At 51.0% G+C, this 6,419-nt stretch overlaps 1 long non-coding RNA gene across 2 annotated transcripts; it reads left to right on the top strand.

The window, feature by feature from the left end:
* The first annotated feature begins 2,998 nt into the window (after positions 1 to 2,998).
* Positions 2,999 to 6,183, top strand: LOC311588316. 2 transcript variants are annotated; one of them, XR_014776150.1, is made up of 4 exons: positions 2,999 to 3,076; positions 4,545 to 4,627; positions 5,428 to 5,636; positions 5,869 to 6,183. It is a non-coding gene; the product is annotated as an uncharacterized lncRNA (long non-coding RNA). The 2 variants fall into 2 exon arrangements; XR_014776151.1 differs by lacking the exon at positions 2,999 to 3,076 and having other exon boundaries at positions 4,401 to 4,627.
* The last annotated feature ends 236 nt before the right edge of the window (positions 6,184 to 6,419 follow it).

Genomic DNA, 6,419 nt, shown 5'->3' with positions numbered 1-6,419 from the left:
TTCACACCTTATTCACTTGAGATAGAGTCTCTCACTGAACCCGGAGCTAGGCCAGTGGCCAGCAAGCCCCCACAAACCTCCTGTCTCCACCCAACACAGTCCTGGGATTGCAGGCCTGTGTGGGGTGCTGGGGAAACAACTCAGGCCCTCAGGTCTGTGTAACAACTGCTCTTACTCAGAACCATCTCCATAGCTCCTAGGTATGTTTTCTTTCTTTCTTCCTTAGAAAAAAAAAGATATATTTATTTATTTATTTATTTATTTGGTGGGTGTCATCATTATGTGTGCCACCCTGCAAGTGTGGAAGTCGGGGGACAAGGTGGGTGTTATGATCTAAGCAACGGAGCAACGGATGCCACAGAGTTGCACCATGCGACGGATCTCCTGTGAGAGGTTTGTTGGGGGACGGGTTTGTGGACGCTGCCTCTGAGCGAGGGGTGGAGGGGAGAAGGAGAATGAGGAGAGGAGACACTTGCTTTTCATAGTGCGTGTGCATGGGGGGAGGGGTGTATGTGTGGCTCCCGGCGACAGTGGACATGTTTCATATCCTGACAGCTAGCGGTGACTGTCCTGCTAGCTCCCTGAGGCCAGGCTGGTGGAGATGCCTGGTTGCTAACAGTAGGGGGATGGGTTCTCTTCCGTGATGTGGGTTCCAGGACTTGAGCTGAGGTCACTGGGCATGGTGGCATGCACTGTTAGTCTCTGGCTGGCCTCTGAGGTATGTTTTCTGATTGTTGTTACAGTGTTTGGATGTGACTGCCCAGAGACGTCATCTTAAACCAGGGGGAGGGCAAAGCTGTATATGGTAGGGCAGAGAGATGGAAGGAACCAGATGCCGTTGGTGTGGGGCTCTTCTGGAAAGGTTGAAGTCTGGTGCTTCTGGATAGACTCTGAGCTTTTCTCAGCAGCATTCCCTCTCTACCTGAACCCCAAACCCCCTAAGGAGCCCTCACATAGCCACCAGGGAGACCACAAGCCCAGCCCTCTCCTGATTAAAAAAAACCAGGGGATTCCTGGAGATACCCACCCTATGCTAATAAGATGGCTCAGTGTCTTGGCTTTCTCAACCAGTGACATTTGACTTTTCCTGGAGATCTTTTCCTCCCCATAGGATAATTAGGTAATGCTCTTCCCCTCTTATGATAGGGCTGTCTTGTTATGCGTAGATTAAGTGTCCCTAGCGTCTCTAGCCCTAGCGAATCAGACACGTTCACCCTCGAAACCCCGCCCACCGCCCAAAGTCTATAAATGTCTCTGATTCATGAAATAAACTTTTTCTTGTGCTCACGCCATTCCTCCACTGTGACCTCTGAGCCTCACCGTTTATTCTGGAGAAGAATCACTGCTGGATGCCTGGGCTTGACTGCCAGTCAGGCAGCGATGGCAGAGCTGCCTTGGTAACTGCTGAAGCCTTTGCCATCTCTGCCGCTAACTTGATGCTGACCACCAGTGAAGCACCCGCCAGGCCTGCATCTCACTGGACTGGGGCATCTGACTGCTTCCTCTGCCCTGCTTAGTGTTATAAAGGGCTGTAGCACTTTTGGTACCATCACAGGCTTGTGGAGCTCCCGAGTTTCCAGTGCCATCTGATACCAGCAGGCTCATTCTAAAAGAGCTAACCTGTAACAGTTGGTGGAAAACTCATTTTCCACCTCCTCAGGTGAGACTGGGAACCTTGCCTAGCATGTTGGCCTTGCCCTGAGCACCCTGAGAGAGAAATGGAGGGACCTCTGATTTCAAGGTCCCCCTGTTCTCGTCCAGATGCAAACAGCACCTGGACCAACCGGCTGGACTTGGAAGCCAGGCACCACCAGACTAGTGATGGACACCGTAAGTGAACCCCTGGAAACAAAAACAAGCTGTGGCACCCCTACTTCCAGTTACGAAGAGAACACATCCTTATTTTCCTTGTTAGACGGTCTAATGTCTTCTAACAGCTGCGCCGAGGACATCTCGGCTAGACATGGCGGCACGTGAGGCTTATGACCTTACTCACCACCAGCTCTCAGTCCCACCTCCATAAAGTTCTCTGCACACTTCGGAACTGCTAAAACCCAAACCAGCCCCCTCAGGACTGCACTCGAGGGTGCCCCTGTCCACCCTGGCTGTAAAATCAGTCCATCGTCCAAGGTCAACTCAGCAACTGCTCCAAATAAATTGTTTTTTTTTAATTTTCTTTTTGAGACAGACTTCTTTGTAGACCAGGCTGGCCTCTGGACTCACAGAGATCCTCCTGCCTCTGTCTTCCTGAGTGCTGGGATTACAGGCATGCGCCACCACTCCAAAGAACTTTCAGTACCAAACCAGCTCAGAGGCCACTCCACATCTATCCGGTCCCATTTGCACTCACGGATCCCAGGTACTTTTCTTGTTCCTCGGGCAGGGCACGGACCAATCACTCTGCTCGCCTGTACAGTTGGGAAGACACAGCGCCACCCACTCGTGTCCTATGCCAAACACTTCCTTCACAAGCTGCCAAACTCGCTGGGACCCGGGCTTCATCGCAGCGCCCGGTGTGTGCTGACTATCGTGTGACTGGCAGAAGCTGGGAAGCTGCTGTAAGCGCAGAGCAGCCTCTCTGGACAGCAGGGAACCAGCTCAGTCTGCTGCAAAACTTCCTTGGGGCTCATTTTCCAAGGAAACATTTTCAGGTGCCATGTGAATTGCAGTCTGCTTCCCAGGGAACAGGAAAGGCCTTTGCATCCCACGCCATGCCCCCCCCCCTTTCTAAATCTGAGCTGCCAGGAAGAGATTCATGCTATGACCTCAGGCCCCATAGGGAATTCGATGGATCCCGGAACGGAGGCGACAGCTGTTCCTTCAACCCGAAGGAATGCCAGAAACTGGAGGCCTCCCCATCAGCTGGTCAGCTGGGACCCGCCATTTTCAGCCGTCCCACACCATTTTCGCCTGCCTCAAACCGTAGCTCTTCCCTCTTTCCCCTCACTCACGTGGTCTCTGTGGCTGGAAGGCTTCTGCCTGTGCCAGAGTTTCTGATGTTTAAAGCTCCTGTTTAATTGTCAATTCTGCTCCCCCAGGATCCTCCAGATGCACTAAGAAGCCTAGGCTGAGCCAGGTGAGGGTTTGAATGAAAAGGGACCCCACGGGCTCTTAGGGAGGTGTGGCCTTGTTGGAGGAAGTGTGCCCCTGGAGGTGGACTTTTGTTTTTGTTTTTGGTTTTTTGGTTTTTTGATACAGAGTTTCTCTGTCCTAGACTCACTTTGTAGACCAGGCTGGCCTCAAACTCACAGCGATCTGCCTGCCTCTGCCTTCCAAGTGCTGGGATTAAAGGCATTCGCCACCACGCCCAGCTCCAATTTATGAGTTTTAATTCAAAGATCTTTAATTATATTTGAAAAAAAAATCCTTTTTCCAAATAAGGTCATACTCGGGGGTGGGCATGTCTTTTTTAAGAGGAGTGATGGTCAATCTTCATGACCAACTTATCTGTGTTTACAATCACCAAGGCAGCAGAGCTCGGGGGCCTGTCAGTGAGAGCATCATCTCCAGATCTGGGTCTGTCTGTGAGAGCCTCTCCAGAGAGGTTCATCTGAAGGAGGGAGATCCACCCTGAATGCAGCCTCACTCTTTTTCTTCCCACTGCCTGCTGACTCAGATATAGAGCTCTCAGCTACCTCCCTAGCAGCACGTCTGCCTGCATGCCGCCATGCTTCCTGCCCTGGTGATAATGGGCTAAACCTCTGGACTGTTGAGCCAGCCCAAATTAAATGCTTTCTTTTATAAGAGTTACCCTAGTCATGGTGTCTCTTCACAGCAATAAGCCCTAACTAAGACAAGCCACTTGGCTGTTAATACATTTATGGATCGTTGGCAGTGTTGTGTGCCAGATCCTGTTTCCACTGGCTTCTCTGGAGCAGGCCTGTGTGTCTTAAACCACCTGCATCAGTTCTCCACCAGTGGGACAGCCATACAAATGTCACCAATTGACTCTTCCCTCTGCTGGGACAGGAAGGTGTGTGAGATGGTTTTAAGGTAGTGTGAGTGGCAGGACAAAAAACTGTTTTTGAGACAGAGTCACATGTATTCCAGGTTATCTTTGAACTCTAGGTTACCCAAGGATGGTCTTGAACGTTCATCTTCCTGCCTCCACTGGGATGGGGTTACACGTGTGCAGCACCACACCAGGCTTGTCTGGTGCTAGAGATCAAGCCCAGTGTCTCCCATGAACTAGAGAAGTATTCTAACTGACCCACATCCCCAGCTCTAAAGATAAAACTACAAAACAAAAAATCAATGACAACAGAGCAAAGCTGGGTAAGAAGGGACTTGCTGGCTAAGGTCCCACCAGGAAGCTGCTTATAGAGTCTGGGCTGCTCCAGGCGGGGGCGGGGCTTCAGAAAGATCCCAACCCCTGAAGAGAGAGAGAGAGACATCGGGAAGAAGGCTAGAAGGAACGGCTGGTGAATGGAGCCACAGCCTCCACTTAAAAACTGCAGACTTCACAGGACAGCACCGCCTTCCTCTTCTTCGGACTGCACGGGCTCACCCACCACAGCATTCCCATGTTTGTTTCTCTCACCTAGGCTGCCGTCTCTGAACCCCTCAAGTACCAAGAGCCGCAAAAGCTGTGGGAGTACCAAGACAAAAGCAGCAGAGATTCTCCTTAGTAAGTCAGACCGACCAAAGCCTGCCTTCCCAGGATGCTCCAGTGCTTTCTTATCAAACAATGTACCAGGGAGTAGAGGCCAGAGGGTACGAAACTTGCTCCGGGATTGGGCATGCCTGATGTGCGGCTCCTGACAAGTCTGCTACCCTCTCTCACTCAGCCTCACTTTCCCTAGATGGGAAATGGTCCCCACCTCTCACTGTGCCCTCTCTGAGCATTGTGGGAGATACTGCTCAACACAGGCAAACCAGGCACGGATCCGCCAGCCTGTCCATCAACCTGACCACCACCCTCTGCACCCTCTAGCCCTCCTATGGGAAAGCAGCCACTCCTCCCCCTTCTCTTCTTCTGCTATCAAGACAGACCTCTACACCAGAGGGGTGTGTGTGTGTGTGTGTGTGTGTGTGTGTGTGTGTGTGTGTGTGTGTGTCTGTGTGTGTGTGTGTCTGTGTGTGTGTGTGTCTCTGTGTCTGTGTGTGTGTCTGTGTGTGTGTGTGTCTGTGTGTGTGTGTGTGTGTCTGTGTGTGTGTGTGTCTGTGTGTGTGTGTGTCTCTGTGTGTGTGTGTGTGTGTGTCTCTGTGTGTGTGTGTGTGTCTGTGTGTCTGTGTGTGTGTGTGTGTGTGTGTGTGTGTGTGTGTGCGCGCATAGCCTTGCTGGGACATCAGGATCCTGGTGTGCCCATCATCATGTATTGAAAATCAGTGGAAATATTTTTTTTTAATGAAAAAGTTATCCGAAGTCACCTACTCTCTATGGGCCTTTTTATTCTGTAACCTTGGAATGTCTCATTTTTCTTCAAGTTCCCTTCTGCTGCCTGGCAGACTTAAGAGCCACAGGTGTGGGTGGTGAAGGAAGCAATGGATGAACTTGCATTTAGTCCAACACCAACAGCAGATGCTCCAAGCTCCAAGCTCTGAGGCTTTAGCTCGAGCCCTTTGGAGGAAAATTCTCGGAGGAACAGGTGCCGAGAACAGTCAGCGGGAACTTGATGTCACTCAAGCCCAGCTGGGTGAGTATAGGTGGCCCCTGGATTCATTACTCATTGTGACCAAATGCCCCCCAAGAAGCAACCTAAAGGACAAAGGGTTGTTTGGGCTCACTGTTGGAGAGAACAGTCAGTCATTACAGGACGGCATGGTAGCACCTGTGGGTGGGTTGGGTGGCAGGCAGAGGTGAATGCTGGCACTGGGTTGGCTCCCTGCCTCATGGTTTGTTTGTTTGTTTTTGTTTTTGTTTTTCAGTCCAGGACACAGATGGTGCTGCCTGCACTCAGGGTGGATCTCCCTCCTTCAGATGAACCTCTCTGGAGAGGCTCTCACAGACAGACCCAGATCTGGAGATGATGCTCTCACTGACAGGCCCCCGAGCTCTGCTGCCTTGGTGATTGTAAACACAGATAAGTTGGTCATGAAGATTGACCATCACTCCTCTTAAAAAAGACATGCCCACCCCCGAGTATGACCTTATCTGGAAAAAGGATTTTTTTTCAAATATAATTAAAGATCTTTGAATTAAAACTCATAAATTGGAGTCGGGAGTGGTGGCGCATGCCTTTAATCCCAGCACTTGGAAGGCAGAGGCAGGCAGATCGCTGTGAGTTCGAGGCCAGCCTGGTCTACAAAGTGAGTCTAGGACAGCCAAGGCTACACAGAGAAACCCTGTCTCAAAAAACAAAACAAACAAACAAAAAAAAACCCTCATAAATTGCCCAGTGGTGGTGGCGGTGGTGGCAGTACACACCTTTAATCCCAGCACTTGGGAGGCAGAGGCAGGTGGATCTGAGTTCAAGGCC

The sequence above is a fragment of the Acomys minous genome, assembly GCF_964271855.1.
Source record: "Acomys minous genome assembly, chromosome: 2".
NCBI classification, from domain to species: Eukaryota; Metazoa; Chordata; class Mammalia; order Rodentia; family Muridae; genus Acomys; species Acomys minous.
Note: the sequence above shows the minus strand (reverse complement) of the source record. Positions and strands in the feature narration are given on the sequence as shown.